Here is a 20,073-nt window from a genome sequence, read left to right on the forward strand (position 1 = left end):
GGGTATTTGTTACTTTTTTAACTTCGTTTGTGAAGTTTAAAATTTTTATTATCAATATATTTGATAATTTGTTTATATACATATGTAAGATCAATTTACACTAGTGTAAATCTCACAATTTTTTTATCTTTGGAACAAAATGGTTAAGATTAAAAATATTATTTGGATTCAAATTAATCATGCATTTAATTTTGATCGAATGATAAAAAAAAATATGGCTTATATTAATGTAAGTGGATCCTTGTTCATGTGTATATATATATATATATATATATATATATATATATATATATATATAAATATTATATTCATAAAAGATGTTTTTTATGTGTGCAATAAAAATTTATCTAGGAAAACAAGACCAAAAAAATTTATGCATTAGGCCCAATTTTAAGTATGTCCAACTGAATGGCCGAAAAGAAACGATGTTCACTTGCAATGGGCTTAAAGCTCAAGGGCGTATGCTACTCTCATCCATATGTAGCCCATAGTATTATTTAAGGTTCTTCCTAAATGGCTGCATTCATGCGGTGGGCTCACACATTTTTGTTTTCTAAACAGGCAAGAATACCAAAGTGATTTAGCAAGCCAACTCTGATCAGCACTACATCGTCCAATCTTATCCCTAACAGATATAAATATCTTGATAAACAAATTAGTCCTACCAAAAAATCCAAATATTTTTTTGTCCTTTTCAATTTAGTGCTATATCCAACTCAGATATTTCATTTAACAATCTCAACGGGTATGGTTTATATATACAAAATCTGTTCAAACACCACAATCTCTGATCTGTAAAAATAATTTACAACGAAAGTGGAAGTAGGAGTAAGAGTGGGCATTGATGCTAGCCTAAAGTCAGGTCGCGTCTATACAATCCGTGGCCGAGTTGTTTTCTGGGATTCTGCTGTCGTTGTAACCGTCCGTATATCCCACATATTGCCTAAATATTTTTGTGCTAATAACGACACAGTTTAATTTGGTTGATATTTTTATTATTTAAGAAAAGCAAATAATAAATGTATCAATTAAATAAAATTTTTATCTTCCTGTTTTTCTTTTAGGAAAGAATCCCAAGATCAATAAGTTGCTCTCGATGCTAAACTGGAGCTGTGTGGTTCATGTAAGTTGTTTGCTCAAATAAATTTATATTTTAAAGAGGTTAATATGAGATCACCGACACTCAAACTTAAAATCACTTACTATATCATATAATCGATGCTCAAACTTAAAATCACTTATTATCTAAAAAAATACGAGTAAATCAAATAAATCAACACGTTCGGAGCTTATTAAATTTATCTTAATTCACTGCTCTTCCTAATCCTAATTTAAAATCTATCTACACCAACTTTTCTAAAACGCAAGCTAACTAGTGATTTTTTAATGTATTTGATATATAAAATTATAATAGGATATTGATAGAAATAAATCTAATATTGGCAGATTTTTACAGACAAAATTTTTTTGTTGATGATTTGTGACGGTTTACCAACAGAAATATAAAAAAAATAATTTTTTCTCAACAGAATACGAACGAAATTTACTGATAAAAATTTCATTGAATCCGTTACTAAAAATTGACTAAAAAAATTGAGTATTTGACACCACTTTTAACGATGGATTTTTTTCATTGATAATCCGTCACTAAAAATTTCAACGACAAATTATCGATGAAAAAAATCTGTCACTAAAAGAAATTTTGATAAAAAAAATTTTATGAAAAATTTTGAATTACCAACAGAAAATCCGACAGTATTTCATCACTAAAAGTCTATTTTTAAGTCAAAATCCCCTTCCCCTTTCCTTTCTTCCCTGATTTCAATCCCTAATTATTGTTTTCTCTCTCCTCCCTCTCTCCCTTCCTCTTTCTCCTTTCCTTTTTTTCCTCTCCTCTCCTCTGACCGGCAATCCCTACGGCGCAGGTGTTTGTGCTATTCTCTCTAGGCCACACTCTAGCCTTTACGTCTACCTTTAAGTCCATGCCATTCTCCCTATGGCTCTTCCATTGAGCCCGTGCCCTTCTCCCCGTGCCACCCTCGAGCTTGTATGTGCTACCATTCTCCCGATGCCACCTTTGAGCTTGGATTGCAACATCTCTACCAAGGTACAATTTCATTACTTGACTTGTTGATTTTGATTTTTTTTAGAGATACATGAATAGTATGCATTTATCACATTTGATATCCAAAAAATTTATGTTATTTTTTAATAACATTGCAAAAATAGTAAGTTGATAGTTAAAAATAAGAATACTAAAAAATTTCTTTTATTATAATTGTATTTTGACAAGGTTTACACTAATATGTAACATGAAAAAATTAAATAAACTTAAAAGTTTAAGTAATTAAGAATTTTGAATCACTTGAATGCAATGATTGTTATATAATTTTAAAAATTTGAGTTAAAAGTTTGACATTTAAGTCCTAAATCCTAATCATATACTCATTTCAATAATTTGTTTTAAATTTTGATGTTGAAAATTATATAGAGAAACAATATATGTAATGGTATTGAACTACATAATTTATAATGCTTATAGAGAGAATATTGACTTTGTGAAAGTGAAAACTATTACATATTTTACTTTTTGATTATGGTAATGTATTGTGATTGTTGATAAAATAGATATTATAGTAATTGAAAGACGAAAACATTGTAGGAAATTCAGTATTGAACTATATAGTGTATTGTGCTTATTAAGATACAATGACCTTGTGAAAAGTGAAAACTATTGCATACTTGCTTTGTGATTCTAAATGTGTATTGTGATTATTAATGAAGTAGATAGTGTTGTAATTGAAAGCCTAAACATTGTAGGATGAATGGTATTGAACTATGTGTCGTAACAGTTTTGGGACCGTCAGACGTAAAGTGTTTTAACATCGAGGAAAATAAAAGGGGGAGTCGCTACCAATCTTTGTTAAGGTGTGATTGGCCACCCAAAAGTTTATTTTTTAATAAAACTATAAAAATGGTTTTAAAGTTTATCAAAAAGATAAATTTTGGTCTACGAAAAATCAGATTGGGTCCGGGAGTCGGTTACGTGTGGGGAAGGAGTAGCACCCCCACAACGCCTATAAATTGGTACCATTTAATTACGCGCTATTTTCGGTGTTGGATAAAAATGGTTTTAATTTGAAATTTAACACTAATTCCCTTCATTTGGAAAAATAAAATTTTGCTAAAATTTTTATTTAAAAATATTAAGAAAATCTTTAAGTTAAAGAATTATCTTAAAATTCTCCAACATCTAGGCAGAATTTAAAATAACTCTTTTCATTTAAGATTTAACACAACAATCCTTAAAATGAAATAACACTCTTTATAGAAAATTATTGGCGACTCTCCAATATCTAGGCAGAGTACCAAGAATTATTTCTTTTGAAATGTTATTTTTTATTTTATTTTGTAATATCATAATTTTTTTTTAAAGTATTATTCTTTTTTGTTATAAAATATTTTATCACCAAGTAGTAAATAAAAATTAAAGATAGAATAGTGCAAATAATTACTGATAATAATATGCTAACGTATGTATGCCAATGAATGTTATGTAGGATGAGATGCAATTTAAAAGTTAGATTCTTAAGTATAATGAGATCACCCCGACTTTCTAACATCTAGGCAGAGCTTAAGTGCGACTGTTTATATTTAAGATCCCAATTTACTGTTATACTTTTTATTTATTAATCTTATTATTAATGTAAATTATGAAATCGTGTGAAAAGACTAAACGAAGTAAAGTTTCCTAAATACCCCATCATCTAGGCGGCATTCGGAAACAAATTACTTCAAATGAGATTTTCACACGTGTCTTTAAGATTTTTAAGATGTTTTGAGTATGGGCTTGAGTAAAGGTTTTAAAGATTAAGGTTTCAAGATTTTGAAGATTCGAATTTTAAGGGTTTGGATTTAAGTTTTAAGGGTTTTAGGGTTTGGTTTTAAGGTATGAAAGGTTTAGGGTTTTGATTTTAGAGTTTGAAGATTTTAGGGTTTTGGTTTTAAAATTTGAGGTTTGGGGTTTTGATTTAAGGATTTAGATTTTAGGGGTTTGGATTTAAGAGTTTAAAGGTTTGGGATTTCGGATTTTAGGGGGTTTTGGATTTTAGGATTTTGGATTTTAAGATTTTAGATTTTTGGGGATTTTGGATTTTAAGGGTTTTAAAAACCTATGATTTTGAAAATTAAGAATTAGTGTTTAAGGTTTCGTTTTTAAGAAAATACGAATATATCTAAAAATCTCCAACATCTAAGCAGATTTTCGAAGCAAATTCCATTTTAATGATTTTTTGAAAATTAAGTAAAAATTTCTTATATTTCTTTTTATGAAAATTTATTAATAATAATTTTCCAACATCTAGGCAAAATTATTTCTTTAGAAAATTTTTTTTTATTTCTTCCAACATCTAGGCAGGAAAAATAATAATTATTTTTTTTAGCATTTTTAATATATATTTTTAATTATTACTTGTTTTCAATTTTATTATTATTAAAATAATTAAATATTTATTCTAACAAATTTAAAAATTATCATGCATGAATATAAAAAAAATACTCAAAATAACAAAAATAATAATATAAAAAAATTAAAAAAAAATTTTTTTACCTGAATCAGATCGGTCAACGCTGTTCTAGACCGATTCTGCGGTTCATCAGCAGTTCGGGTTACCGATCTATAGTTAAGTTCGGTTCAAACCGTTTCAATTGGACCGGTCAGTAGCTGTTGGAAGAATGGGTCCACGAGTCAGGTTACGCGGATCTTGGGTCAGATCCGGGTCAACATACGGATCCTCTTTGACCTAAAACGACGTCGTTTTGCTCCTTAGTCTTTTATATATAACGAAAAAAAAAATTTTTGTTCATTCTTTTCTTGTTTCAAAAAAAAAGGGAGAGAGAGAGAGAGAGCTCTGGGCTTTCGCCATTCGGTAGTCGGATCGTCGCGTCGACCGTCATCTGGGTCACCATCGGCGGGGTTGTCGGTGGTCGCTGGTGGCCAAAAAATTTCAATAATACTCCCAGAAGAGCTCTTCAACGTGCTTTTCTTGGATCTAACGTCCGCTTTACCATAAACAGCCCCGATCAGTGTAGATTGGAGCTCAAAGTTTCTATTTCCCTTTTTTTGCTTTTTTTTTTGTTTTGTTTTGTTGAAACAAGACTGACATGATTTTTTTTTTTTGCTTTCGCAGGTAGCTTTGGCGCTGGGTTCCTCCCTGCGGGTAAGACTATGTTTGTCTTTTTTTCTTTTGTTTCTGTTTTTCTGTTTGTTTTTTTTTTTTGTGGTTGGTGTGGGTTCTATTTTGGATTGTTGAAAGATGAGGTTTCAAGGTTTTGAGGATCTGTTCGAAGGATTTTCGAGAGGGATATTTTCTTTGTTTGAGAGTTTTCGAAAAAAGGGGTTCGAAGGTTTTCGAAGAGGAAGAATCTATGAGGTTTTTAAGAGCTTCAAATAGGGGGATTTGGGTGGCTGTAGGGTGGCTGTAGGTAGGCTGAATAGGAGATTGGTCAGGGGTTGGTTGAGGGCAACAACGGCCCTATACCAGCCTTCTGGTTTCTATCTCATTTTCTCTTTTATTATTATTATTATATTTTTTTTAAATTATTAATATTATTATTAAAATTATTAATATTAAATGAAATGAAAATAGTAGACCCGAAAAAAATTGGTGTTTACAGTTGCCCCTCTTTACACATTACTGAGAATCAGAATAGGGCAAAGACAAAGACAACAATTTTGTTCGAAAGCAAATCATGAATTTATTTATTTATTATTTTTTTAAAAACACAAAACAATTGAGATGACACCGCAAGTCGAAAAATAATAAATCGATCGAGATAACACCGCGAATCGAATTTATGTTCGGAGGTCCTAGAAATCATGTTCGAAGGTCTTACAGAATCGACCAAGATAACACCACAAGTAAAAAATAATGAATCGATCGGGACAACACCGCGAATCAAATTTACGCCTGGTGGTCTTACAAAATCGACTGGGACAACATCACAAGTCAAAAAATAAAGAATCGATTGGGACAACACCGCGAATCGAATTTATGCCCGGACGTCTTAGAAATCATGCCTGAAAGTCTTACAGAATCGACTGGGACAACATCGCAAGTTGAAAAATAAGGAATCGATTGGGATAACACTATAAATCAAATTTATGCTTGGAGGTCTTAGAAATAATGCTAGGAGGTCTTACAGAATCGTCTGAGATAACACTGTAAGTCAAAAAATCAAGAATCGATCTTGATAACACCACGAATCGAATTTATGTGCGGAGGTCTTATAGAGTCGACTGGGATAACATCGTAATTCAAAAGAAAAAGAATCGATCGGGATAACATCGTGAACCAAAATTATGTCCGAATGTCTTAAAAATCATGCCCGGAGGTCTTACAGAATCGACTGGGATAACACAACAAGTCGAAAGATAAGGAATTGATCGAGATAACATTGCGAATCGAAATTATGCTCAGAGGTCTTACAGAATCGACTAGGATAAAACCGTAAGTCAAAAAATAAAGAATCGATCGGGATAAAATCGCGAATCGAATTTATGCCCGGAGATCTTAAGAATTGACTGGGATAACACCATAAGTCAAAGAGAAGAAATTAATCGGAATAACATCGCGAATCAAAATTATGCCTGAAGGTCTTACAGAATCGACTAGGATAACATCGTAAGTCAAAAAATAAGAAATCGATCAAGATAATACCGTGAATTGAAATTATGCTCAGAGGTCTCAGAAATCATACCCGGAGATCTTACAGAATCATGATTGGAGGTCTTACAGAATCGACTGGGATAACATCGCAAGTCAAAAGATAAGAAATCGATCAAAATAACATCACTAATCAAAATTATGCCCGAAGGTCTTAAAAATCATGCCCGAAGGTCTTACAGAATCGACTGGGACTACATCGTAAGTTAAAAAAATAAAGAATCGATTGGGATAACACCGCGAATCAAATTTATGCCTAGAGGTCTTAGAAATCATTCCTGAAGGTCTTACAGAATCGACTAGGATAACACCACAGTCGAAAGATAAGGAATCGATCGGGATAACACCGTAAATCAAAATTATGCTTGAAGGTCTTAGAAATCATGCCCGGAGGTCTTACAGAATCGACTGAGATAACATTACAAGTTAAAAAATAAGAAATTGATCGGGATAACATCGCGAATCAAATTTATGCCCGGAGGTCTTAGAAATCATGCCCGAAGGTCTTACAGAATCATGCCCAGAGGTCTTAAAGAATCGACTGGGATAACATTGCAAGTCAAAAGATAAGAAATTGATCGGGATAACATCGCGAATCAAAATTATGCCCGAAGGTCTTAAAAATCATACTCGGAGGTCTTATAGAATCGACTGGGATAACCCCATAAGTCGAAAGATAAATAATCGATTGGGATAACATCACGAATCAAAATTATGCCCGGAGCTCTTAGAAATCATGTCCGAAAGTCTTACAGAATCGACGGGATAACACCACAGTCAAATGATAAGGAATCGATCGGGATAACACCGTGAATTGAAATTATGCCCGGAAGTCTTAGAAATCATGTCCAGAGGTCTTACAGAATCGACTGAGATAACACCGCAAGTCAAAAAATAAAAAATCGATTGGGATAACACCGCGAATCGAAATTATGCCCGAAAGTCCTAGAAATCATGAAAATCTTTGAATGCTCATCCTAATCAGAGGCAATGAAACTTTAAAAATTTAAAAATCTTTTACTCAGAGGTCTTGAAAGTTGTGCCCAAAGATCTTAGAGATTATGTTCGGAGGTCTTATAAATCTCAAAATCTTTGAATGCTCCTCCTAATCAAAGGTAATAAAACTTTAAAAATGACTTTTGCATGATCATAGATTTTTTAGACTTTAAAGGTCTTGTTTGAAGAAGGTTCCTCCTAAACAGAAGCTTCAAAATTTTGTTTGAAAAAAGTTCCTCTTAAATAGAGGCTTTGAAATCTTTATTGAGAACGGTTCCTCTTAAACAGAGACTTTAAAACTTTAAAAACATGCCCCTTTTTTTATTTTTAATACTTACAAAGTTGATAAATGCAAACATGATACAACTGTCTATTCTCATCAAATGATGCTAATGGAAATGTCGATGCAAATGTCAATGCCAACATAAGAATGCAAATGCTTGATACATTTAACTTTTTCACAATGCAAATGAAAATGTCTTTTTCATGTAGATGCCCCTACAAATAACTTTTCGTAGGATGCAAATGCCATGATGCAAATGCAAATTCTTCTTATGGTGTGAATGCAAATGTCTTATACAAATGCCAATGCAAGATATGCAAATACGAATGTCTTTCTTGTGATACAGATGCAAGCGATGCAAATGCAAAGACTCTTTTTGCCCTTTTTTTTCTTTTTTTTTTTTAAATCTCTATTCAAATTTTTAATGTTTCATTTTCATGAAAATGACCTCAGTATTATGTACAAAATACTCAAATAATCTCTGAAATTTTTAAAAGTGATCAAAAAATTATCCCACATAAAGTATTTTTGCAATCGAATGAAAAAATTTAAAACTTAAGACTTTTGAATCTCTTGAAAATTGATGATTACTATTTGGAAGGCTCATGGGTGAGGTAATTGACAATTCAATTTTTTTCATTGGAAGCATATCTCATGTAAAGCTTAGTGAGGGTTGCAAGAATTTTTCTTGGGCTCACAAAAGAGATAATTTTTTAAAACACTTCTTTTATTGAAAATATGATACTTCAATGTGAGTCAAAACTAGCCATTACTTTCCAAACAAGATTTGAGAAGAAGATAAGGCTAGTTTTCTTTTTTTTAAAAAAAAAAAGGTCTTTAATAGGTACTGATATTTCAAAAGGCTTTGTATCGAGAGATCTTTTATTTCGGATAGAACCTTGGAACTCTGAAATTCATTATGAGGCCTCGAAAATGACTTTAGCTCTGAACTGTCCTTTTAGGGTTTTCACCTTAGAGTTATATTTTTTTATCAATGAAAAATTCAACAAGTATATACAAATTCAAGGATATTGCTCTTCAATCCAACTATCCACATTTGATCAAAATGGGCTTTTCAGGGTGTGTAATGTTGGCTGAGGTTAAGGGTTTTGAAAGAATGGAGAAATAGGCTCAAAATATTATTCAAGCTAATTTGGCCAAAGATCCTAAAGTGACTTTCTTTCTTTGCCTTTTTTTGAAACATTCGGCTTAATTTTAGTAACTTTACTCACCTCTTTTTTTTGCCTTGAATTCTCATTTTCAAGGTACATATTTTCTCTTTTTTTTATTTTTTAATTTTTTATTTTTTGAATTCTGATTAAAGCTTCAGATTCTTATCTCCAAAGTTTCTTTACTTTTTCTTGAAAATACCTAACTTTATCTTTAGCTGTTCACTTTCTAAATCTTAATATTTCAATTGAAGCCTTGTTCACTTTTTATCCCAGACTTTCAGCTTCGAGGGACAGGTTAGATGCTTTCAATATCGGATACTTATTTTAAAGTTAATCTTGAATGTATCCTAATTTTGCCTCATAATGTAGAAAATGATCCTTAGCTAGGGTTTATTTTAGAACAAAAAATCTAATAGGCTCAAATGGGTAGCAAATGGATAATTTTTATGTTCAAGAAGAATAGAGAAAGATACCCATTCATCATTTCAAACATGATCACTTGACTAGAAGAGCAAATCATTAAAGATGTCCTCTTTTTTTTTTTGCTTTTTTGTATTTATGTATTTTGTATTTTTTATTTTTTTATAATGCCCTATCTTTTTTTTTTACTCAAGGTTCTAATGACGATCAAGTCATATAAGATTGATCGCATAGTTCAAAAAGGCTTTTTGGGCTCTAAAATTTTTCTGGCATTTTTTTGGTGAAAGGAAGAGAAAAGGTATAAAGGTATGAAATAAATTATCTTAGGCAGAAAGGGATTATTTTTTTCTTCAATGTGCTTTAAGACATAGAATAGAGGTTATTTAAAAGAGAAAAAAAGTTAGGTATTTTTGTGTCTATGATCATGGTAAAATTTTGACACACATTGAATTACCAATTGAAACTTTGAAAGAGTATTTGAATTTTGAAATTTAAAACAAATTTTCAAAAATAATCTCTTTTGTTTTTTACCCAAGAAGAGATTATCGACCCTTTAAGGTATGAACTCAAACTCACATTCTTTGAAAGGTTATGGTTGATAAGTCCAATCATTTAAGTGATTAGGGGCATGATAGTATTTAAAAAGGTGTGGAGGTATTTGATGAGCTTTTTCCTAATAGTAATCACCATTTCCCTTAAGAATCCTTCTATCTTTATTGCAAAAGAAAACTTCTTTTTCCTTTTTTGGTTTTTTTTTTTTTTAAGTTACTTATGTGGGACTTTTATTCAAACAAATGTATAAAAAAAAAATTTTCATGAAAAAGATCCAAAGCATTCAGTTTTTCCAAAATAAGTTAGATAACTTCTAGAGACATAATGCATATGTGATATATATACAGTAAAAATAAAAAAAATTATCCTATCCTGATTTTAAAACTCGAAACCTCCATCTTTATCTTAACTTCTCACATTTGATAATTAAATGGAGTTAACAACTTTCATTGTTCTATTACCTCCGAAATCAGAATACTATTCTTGATAAGATCTTCAACCTTTTCTTCCAACTGCCTACATTTTTCAGTTGAATGGCCAATTGCCCCTATATGGTAATCACACTTATCATTGGGATTGTAACTCATTTATGATGGATTTGGTGTTGTTTCCAGAGGCATAGGAGTGAGATATCGACCTTTTATTAGCAAAGGCAAAAAGTGAAAAATAGGGATGGGTAATTTTTCTTGATCATTCTTTAGTCTCTTTTCGATTCTTTATTGGTTGGATGGTGGGTTCAAATGTAGGAATAAGATCATGAATGACCATTTGACGATGGGAATTTGCTGGAAAGCTCAAATGCTGGCTTGGTTGGCAAATATATGAGTTTTAAGAGATATAGCTTATGGCAGGGTGATGAAGTTGATAAACAGGACAAGGATTATATGGGATAAAGCTATTAGGTAGATGCCCCTCAATTGTGACTACTTGCACCTCTCTTTTATTTTGTTCTAATGTACTTTCCTCTTTAACATCTGTCACATCTTTTAACTTAATCCTGTCATTCTTGATTGCATTTTCTATAATTTCACCAAAAATTACCATGTCCGAAAAGTTTTTGGAGATATTCGCAATCATTCTTTCATAATATGGAGTGTGTAAAGAATTGACAAATAGAACAATAATTTCTTTCTCTAACAAGGGTGGTTGTACTTAAGCTGTTATGTCTCTTCATCTATGTGCATATTCTTTGAATGTTTCAGTTGATATTTTCTTCATGTTCTGTAAAGATAACCTATCTGGCATCATATCTTCAATATGCTTGTATTGTGCTAGAAAGGTCCTACCTAATTCATTTCAAGAGCAAATCTTACTTCGATCTAACTGAACATACCATATTGTTGCAGGTCCAATGAGACTATATTGAAAGTAATGGATTAATAATTTATCCTCATAAGTATAGCCTGTCATCTTTCGACAGTACATGGTAATGTGTGTTAAAAGGCATTTCATTCCATCGTACTTCTCAAAACCTGGGCTTTGAATTTTGATGGAATAATAAGATCAAGTACTAGACTAAATTCACTAACGCTAACATTCTCGTACACATCATGGCTTTCAATTGCTTTTAATCTCCCTTCCAATAGATCATACTTATCTTTCATCACTATATCTTCTGATGGATTTGACACCTTTTTCAATTTCTTCAATTCTTTATAATCATCCACATTAAGCACAGTAGTGAAGTCGTGAGGAGTATGCCTGGGATTGACATTTGTTTAAACTGATGGTAACTTGGCAAAATGGCCAATATAAGGTTGATAAGTTGTTGAAGGTGCTTGTGACACATGGGGATTTTGAACATATGTAAACCCAGATGGATACAATGGTGTCTTAACAGTTGTTTCCTTTTTTGTCCTGTGCATCTCAACAACTCTTTTTCCTTTTGTCAATTCCACTATTATTTGTTTTAATTCTACTAGTTATCTGTTCATGTTCTGTTGCATTCTTGTGACTATTTCTTTGATATCTCCCTGAGCCTTTTCTACTCTATCCATTCGATCTATATCTTTATTTTTCATGATCTAGTACAGACTCGAATGTTATAAGTGTGCAGACTGAATTGACCTCGTTTCCTAGGATAGCTATCCTTGAACCTTTTATTAAGTATTAGAAGTCAGAAATGCACAACATGAATTTTATTATCAAAAATATTTTGACTTTGAAGGTTTAACAAAAGCATATTCATAATCATTATCTTTTGTCTTTAACTAGCATGAAAAATAATGAATTCAAACAGATGATGCATGATGTGCAAACCAAATTTTATTATTATTAAGAAAGGGGAAATTCGAGTTCCATCATATATTCTGGCTAGGTTATCTAAAGACATTTTTTCCTCTTCGAAAGTTTGATGAAAGTATATTCACAACCGTCACTCTTTTTCACTGGCTCCAATTATTAAAGGTGGAAAGAAGCATCAATTCATAGAAAATTTAGGTTAAAAAAAGTTTTCATTCATTTCAAAAGTATTAAGTTTACACATCATAAACCATTCTAGGGCTGGGGCCAAAAAGTGCCAGACTTGCTCCAACTTCCCTTTGTCTCACCTAAAAAAATAGTTGACTACGATTACTAGGGAGGACAACTCTTTGCTTAAAAAGCTTTTTATTCATCATTCTGACCAACTTTACTGTTACCTGTAGCACTGTCTACCATTTCAGCATGGATCAAAGAAGGGTTCTCGTGAATAACTGGTTTCATCTTGGCATCAAAACTCATATATCCGACTTTCATCAATCCCTGTACCCTATGTTTCAAAATTGTGCAGTCTTCCAAAGAATGGCCCACAACACCAAAATGATATTCACATTGGGCATTAAGGTTATACTATTTAGGGAAAGGTGGTTTACAAGGTTCAGCAGGGATAGGGGCAATGAGGTAGTTCCCTAGGAGCAGTAGGTATAACTCTGTGTAGGACATGGGTATTGGATCAATAGGGGCCTTTCTTTTGGTATTGCTAAAGTTTTTCTGTCTTATAGTTGGTTTGCTTTGCTAAAAAGATGCTGGTATAGTTAGTTTCGAGGTGAATTGAAAAACTCAGAGTTGAAGATTGGGTTGATAAAGTGGTGATTAGATAGCATGCTGAACAAGCGATTGTGAAATGTGAGGTGGAGGACATGAATTCAAGTGTGAAAATTTTTAAAGGTTGCATGACACTTAGGGGCTTAATTCTAGGTGCTTGGAAAAGAGGTTGGAAGTAGTCATAAGAAGGATTTAGGAACGGGTTAGGACTTGAGATAGTTGGTGATGGTTATTTGAAGCCAAGTGACTCCTTAATGGAAATCAAACTCTTGAGCTCAGTCATTTGCGTGGCTAGTTCACCCATTCCACTCTTGAGTTCGCTTAAACCTTGGTCACTATTCAAATCACCCAATGCTTTAGCATGCTCTAGAAGAGTACTGGAACTAATAGGAGCCAGTTAATCTTGACTTGATGAAAGTGACAATGATCTTTGAGGAACAATAAACTTAACCATACCGTTAATTCTAACCATTTCTATCAATTGAGCCATCTGTTGTTTTATCTCTCGAAGTTCAAGCCATAACTCCTCTTGATTCAACTCTAAAGCACTAATCTTTACTTCTAATTGATCTCCCATTTCTATCACTCTAGTTTCCACCAAGACAAACATTTTATTTCGGGACTTAGAATAAATATTCTAAACCATTACCCTTATTGAATGGATGTCACAAAAACAATGACACATGAAGTATGTTTATGAATACATGAATACGATGGCTAAAAAAATGTCATGAAATGTATATATATGCCTATGACAATGGATTTTTGTATATACTAGGACCCAAATGAAAATTTTCATTAACCATGAATGTGTGTGCAAGGAATGTAATGTTATGTTGTAGGGATGGTAGGATATAAAATGCAACGTATGTTCCATACGACCCTATTATTCATGAATCTATATGTATGAAATGCTATGACATACTTACATGAATGATGAGATATATCCTATGACTAATGCAACATATTTGTATGAAATGCACGGACTTACTGTATGTATGAGATATGTATGAATGAAATGCAATGCATGTGTTGTGCTGGCTTAATAAGGTAAACACTACCTTAAGATACGTAACGAGATAGAATGCATGCACTACTTATCAAGAAGTGTGTGGGATGCATGTGCATGAAGTAAAATGCATGTGCTACCTATTGATATGGATTGGATGGAATGCATGTATTATCCTATTATAATGCGTATGGGATGATATACATGTATTATTTATTACGATGTATGAAATGCAAAAGATGAAATAAAATACAAAATTTTTATTTTGAGAAGGAAAAACGAAATAAATAAGGCTTGAAAATTAGTCTTTATTCGGCCAATAAACAAAAATTTAAGAAAAATCCTTAATCTTTGAAAATGTTCTTTTTCTTTTTTTTTCTTTTTTTTCAATGATCGACCTAAAATAAATACCACATATTTAAATATAATGCACACAATCAAAGAATATATAAAATAAAAAAATAAAATGACTCGAGAATTCAAAACAAACGATTAAGAGAAATAATATAACCATACAACAAAATAACATAATGTATAATGTCCTAATTTTTGGTAATTTTCTAAAAAGGTGGCATAGCTCTATCTTAGGCAGGCTTCTTATGGCTCACGATATGTTGGGTTAGGATTTATATGTCTAAAGGTTCCTAGATTATTCCTCACATCATCGCCTATTATAGACTAGTAAGGTTCCCCGATCCTCATCCATTATGGGTTATTAACGAAAAGGGTTCAATGTAAGTGGAAGTGTTTGGTTAGCAAACGTGAAGGTTATCACCTCACGAGAGCGTAGCTACTCCACTTCCTCCTAAAAAGAATGGAGCTCAGGTATAGAGCTCATACATGCGAGTGAATATGCAAAGTGTGTGTAAAGCAATGTATTAATCCAAATAAATAATTCAAAAGAAAAAAATCAAAATAATAACTATCATGTAATTTATTCTGTTTATTAACTTGCATATATATATATATTTAAATTAAAACAAAGGGAATTAAACTAAATATTAAATAAAATCGATTAAATCCAACCATCGCTAATAGCGCATAATTAAAATTTTGGCCTGACTCTCAAATCTCCCCAGTGGAGTCGCCAAACTGTCGTAACGATTTTGGGACCGCCAGACGTAAAGTATTTTAAAATCAAGGAAAATAAAAAGGAGAGTCACAACCAATCTTTGTTAGGGTGTGATTGGCCACCCAAAAGTTTATCTTTTAATAAAACTATAAAAATGATTTTAAAGTTTATCAAAAAGATAAATTTTGATCTATGAAAAATCAGGTTGGGTCCGGGAGTCAGTTACGTGTGGGGAAGGATTAACACCCTCACAACGATCATAAATTGGTACCATTTAATTATGCACTATTTTTGGTGTTGGATAACAATGGTTTTAATTTGAAATTTAACACTAATTCCCTTCATTTGGTAAAATAAAATTTTTCTAAAATTTTTATTTAGAAATATTGAAAAAATCTTTAAGTTAAAAAATTATCTTAAAATTCTTCAACATCTAGGCAGAATTTAAAATAACTCTTTTCACTTAAGATTTAACACAACAATCCTTAAAATGAAATAACACTCTTTATAGAAAATTGTTGGTGACTCTTCAACATCTAGGCAGAGTACCAAGAATTATTTCTTTCGAAATGTTATTTTTTATTTTATTTTGTAATATCATAATTTTTTTTAAAATTATTATTCTTTTTTGTTATAAAATATTTTATCACCAAGTAGTAAATAAAAATTAAAGATAGAATAGTGCAAATAATTACTAATAATAACATGCTAACGTATGTATGCCAATGAATATTATGTAGGATGAGATGCAATTTAAAAGTTGGATTCTTAAGTATAATGAGACCACCCCGACTCTCCAACATCTAGGCAGAGCTTAGGTGCGACTGTTTATATTTAAGATCCCAATTTACTATTATACTTTTTATTTATTAATCTTATTATTAATGCGAATTATGAAATCGTGTGAAAAGACTTAAAGAAGTAAAGTTTTCTAAATACCCCATCATCTAGGTGGCATTTGGGAACAAATTACTTCAAATGAGATTTTCACACAAGTCTTTAAGATTTTTAGGATGTTTTGAGTAAGGGCTTGAGTAAAGGTTTTAAAGATTAAGGTTTCAAGATTTTGAAGATACGAATTTTAAGGGTTTGGATTTAAGTTTTAAGGGTTTTTGGGTTTGGTTTTAAGATATGACAGGTTTAGGGTTTTGATTTTAGAGTTTGAAGATTTTAGGGTTTCGATTTTAAAATTTGAGGTTTGGGATTTTGATTTAAGGGTTTGGATTTTAGGGGTTTGGATTTAAGAGTTTAAAGGTTTGGGATTTCAAATTTTATGGGGTTTTGGGTTTTAGGGGTTTCAGATTTTAGGGGGTTTGGATTTAAGGGATTTTGGATTTTATGGGTTTCGGATTTTAGGATTTTGGATTTTAAGATTTTGGATTTTTTGGGATTTTGGATTTTAGGGGTTTTAGAAACCTAGGATTTTGAAAATTAAGAATTAGTGTTTAAGGTTTTGTTTTTTAAAAAATACAAATATATCTAAAAATTCCCAATATCTAGGCAGATTTTCGAAGCAAGTTCGATTTTCATGATTTTTTAAAATTAATTAAAATTTTTTTATATTTCTTTTCATGAAAATTTATTAATAATAATTTTTCAACATATAGGCGAAATTATTTCTTTAGAAAAATATTTTTTATTCCCTCCAACATCTAGGCAGGAAAAATAATAATAATAATTATTTTTTTGAGCATTTTTAATATATATTTTTAATTATTACTTGTTTTCAATTTTATTATTATTAAAGCAATTAAATATTTATTCTAACAAATTTAAAAAATTATCATGTATGAATATAAAAAAATACTCAAAATAACAAAAATAATAATATAAAAAAATTTAGAAAATTAAAAAAAAAATTTTTTTTTACCTGAATCGGACCGATCAACGGTCCAGTCAATGCTGGTATGGATTGGTTCTGTGGTTCAGTCAGCGGTTTGGTTTGGCAATCTACAATTTGATCCGATTTAAATCGGTTCAATTGGATCGATCAGCAACTGTTGGAAGAACGAGTCCACGGGTCGGGTTGTGTAGATCCCGAGTCAACGCGCGGATCCTCCTTAGCCTAAAATGACATTTTTTTGCTCTTTTGTCTTTTATATATAACGAAAAAAAAATTTGTTCATTTTTTGTCTATTTCAAAAAAAAGAGAGAGAGAGAGAGAGAAAACTCTGAGGGAGAGCTCCGGGCTCTCGTCGTCCTGTCGTCGGACCGTCGCACCGGTCATCGCCTGGGTCACCGACGGTCGAAAAATTTCAATAACCTCCTAGAAGTGCTCTTCAATGCGCTCTTCTTGGATCTGACATCCCTTTTATCAGAAACAGTAGATCGGGGCTCAAAGTTTCTGTTTCCCCTTTTTTCTTTTTTTTGTGTTGTTTTGTTGAAACAAGACTGACATGATTTTTTTTTTTTTGCTTTCGCAGGTAGCTTTGACGCTGGGTTCCTCCCTGCGAGGAGGACTGTGTTTGTCTTTTTTTCTTTTGTTTCTATTTTTTTGTTTGTTTTTTTTTTTATGGTTGGTGTGGGTTTTGCATGTGGTTGTTGAAGGAAGAAGTTTCGAGGTTTCGAGGATCTGTTCGAAGGTTTTTCGAGAGGGGTATGTTCTTTGTCTGAGAGTTTTCGAAAATGGGTGTCCGAAGGTTTTCGAAGAGGAAGAATCTATGAGGTTTTTAAAAGCTTCAAATAAGGGGATCTGGGTGGTTGTAGAGTGGCTATAGGTGGGCTGAATAGGGGGTTGGACAGGGGGTTGGTCGGGGGCGGTAGCGATGCCATACCAGCCCTCTGGTTTCTTTCTCCTTTTCCCTTTTTTTATTATTATATTTTTTAAAATTATTATTATTATTATTAATATTATTAAAATTATTAATATTAAACTGAAATGAAAATAGTAGACCCTGACAAAACTGGTGTCTACACTATGTTGGAATGATAGTGTACTTATGTTGGAATAATAATTGTTTTAAACATTTTGTAGAAAAACTATCTATTACATTATTTCATAATTAAGGTGAAGACTCTTCTAATCATCTAGATTTCAATCCACAAGCATGGATTGAAACTATTGGAAGGGTTAAAGTTACGTGCACTCTTGTATATGGCTTTGGTTCTATGGATAGATCTAATGACCTATTTTACTCAAGTTAATCCACTATTGTAGCAACAACATCTTACTCTATTTGTGGTCCATCATTAGTGCCTCCTCAACCTCAGATACAAGAATAGATTGATGAGTTGAGGACTCAGCTTAAGTCTTTCATGGATTAAATGATGCAATTGATGGGGTCTAGAAAATTTTTGCCAACATGATATTCTAGACCTAACGACAGTAACACCAATTCTGGAATAGGAGATGCAGCAGCACAATGAGCTATAATCTTTATGGATATTTTTATGAATGCAGAAGTTATGGATATTTTTTCAATATTATGGATATTTTTATGAATGTTACGTATTAACTTTTAGTATTATATTTTGTGGATGTTAGAAATGTTAAGAATGTTAAATTTATAATTTGGATTTATTTAATGGTTATTATATGGATTTCATAAATGGATTTTTATTTTTATTAATAATAATAGAAATAATAAGCTTTTTAATTAAGTACACATGGTTAGGTTTCTTAAATTATTATGGATGAAATTAATTAAATTATAGATGAAATTAAAATTATACTAATGGATTTTACTGACAAAATCAATGGTTGATTTTCAGTCAATTATCAACAAATTACTAATAGGTTAATGACCAACTTTAGCGATGGATTACCAACGAAAAAAAATTTTCGATAAATTCTGTCAATAATTATTGACGGAATTTGACTTTCACCATAGAATAGAATTATTGACTTGCTTACTACCGATAAAATTTTTCATCAGTAACTTTATTGGTAAAAGTTTTGCTAATGAAATATTGACTTTCATCGATAGAAAATTTCGTTAGTAAACGATAGAAAATTTCGTTAGTAAAAGTCATTTTTCTGGTAGTGGGATAGGATAAGATGATATTATTAAATTAAATAATGTTACCTTATCTTATGTTTGATGTGTGCAACGATTATGATAGAATAATTTATTTATTCAAAGTTTATACTATATAATTTTTAAAGGTATAATAGGACATGTAAGTTTAATCTTATGGATTAAAAATAATCCTCTCTTCTTTGAAAGGATTAAGTCATCCTATACTAAAAGGATGATTAATCCTCTTTGTAATCATTTTCCTTTCTTTAGATACAAACTAAATATAATATAGGATTATTATCATCTTATCTTATTAATCATCCTATACACCAAACATGGCTTTTATGCTTTTAATTATTTATGGGTACTTTTTGGATTTTGTCATTCAAAGTAAAGAGCTAAAGAAGATCATGCACGCAGTCAAATAATTAGAAAGTTAATTTGAAGGCTAAAAGAAATTTTGCACCAAATTACCTGCATTTATTTTGGATAAGTACCTTAATGATGAAAAGAACACAGTATATATATCTTAAATATATCAAAGTGAGAAAATTGCTTCTAAATCAAGTAGAATGCATATATTTAGAAAATGGTGTTTTGCAAGTATAAAATAAACTTTAATTGAAGTTATAAGGGAACAACTAATTACCCTAACAACAACTCTTGAACAACTAATTGCCCTTGCAACTGCTCATAAGAAAATAGTTTCTAGAACTTTTTATTTGAATTAGCTGTTAACTGCCCTTAAGTGTGGCAATCAACTATCCTATTTAGAAAAGCAAGCAATCAACTTCACAAAAAAGGCATTTGAATGTTTGTATTCTGTTTAAGCAAAGCAGTCGATTGCCAAGTTGTCGTAAC

At 31.4% G+C, this 20,073-nt stretch overlaps 1 long non-coding RNA gene across 1 annotated transcript; it reads left to right on the forward strand.

The window, feature by feature from the left end:
* Positions 1-1,806: 1,806 nt before the first annotated feature.
* Positions 1,807-18,695, forward strand: LOC149518735 (uncharacterized). Its single transcript, XR_016342464.1, has 3 exons — positions 1,807-2,107; positions 5,190-5,219; positions 17,677-18,695. It is a non-coding gene; the product is annotated as an uncharacterized LOC149518735 (long non-coding RNA).
* The last annotated feature ends 1,378 nt before the right edge of the window (positions 18,696-20,073 follow it).

This window comes from Durio zibethinus, chromosome 5, assembly GCF_047325235.1.
Source record: "Durio zibethinus cultivar Kanyao isolate XHJ-2024 chromosome 5, ASM4732523v1, whole genome shotgun sequence".
Lineage (NCBI taxonomy): Eukaryota > Viridiplantae > Streptophyta > Magnoliopsida > Malvales > Malvaceae > Durio > Durio zibethinus.